This window comes from Chinchilla lanigera, unplaced genomic scaffold (genome assembly GCF_000276665.1).
Source record: "Chinchilla lanigera isolate Chin_1 unplaced genomic scaffold, ChiLan1.0 scaffold00004, whole genome shotgun sequence".
Lineage (NCBI taxonomy): Eukaryota > Metazoa > Chordata > Mammalia > Rodentia > Chinchillidae > Chinchilla > Chinchilla lanigera.
The window spans coordinates 27,936,985-27,937,406 of NW_004955405.1; positions in this window are offsets into that span (position 1 = coordinate 27,936,985).

The following is a 422-nucleotide window of genomic DNA, read 5'->3' on the forward strand; positions in this document are numbered from 1 at the left end:
GGCAACAAGTATATAATTTGATTCACATAATTCATCTTATTTTGATTATTAAAAATTCTCTGAAGCAAGCTGACTTAATCTGTCCAATACTTTCCCGGGTAGATCTCTAGGAAAAGAAAGACAGATCCTTAAATCTTCATGCTTAGTTTTCAATACCCTTATTTTCTGCACCTTCTCTGATAACCTATCTTAATCCTCATGTTATTTCACTTGTTTTATTTCTGCCATCCTCTGGGACTGTTTGTCTTCACCTGAAGATATAAGAATTCTTGGATCCTGTACTTCCCTTCACAACATTGTCTGGGATCTTGATACCAGATCAAGATCTTTCTCTTCTGCCACATAATTTTTTTTTCCCAAGGCTGTATTACTTTCTTGTGTGTGTATATGTGTGTGTGTGTGTGTGTGTGTGTATATATATA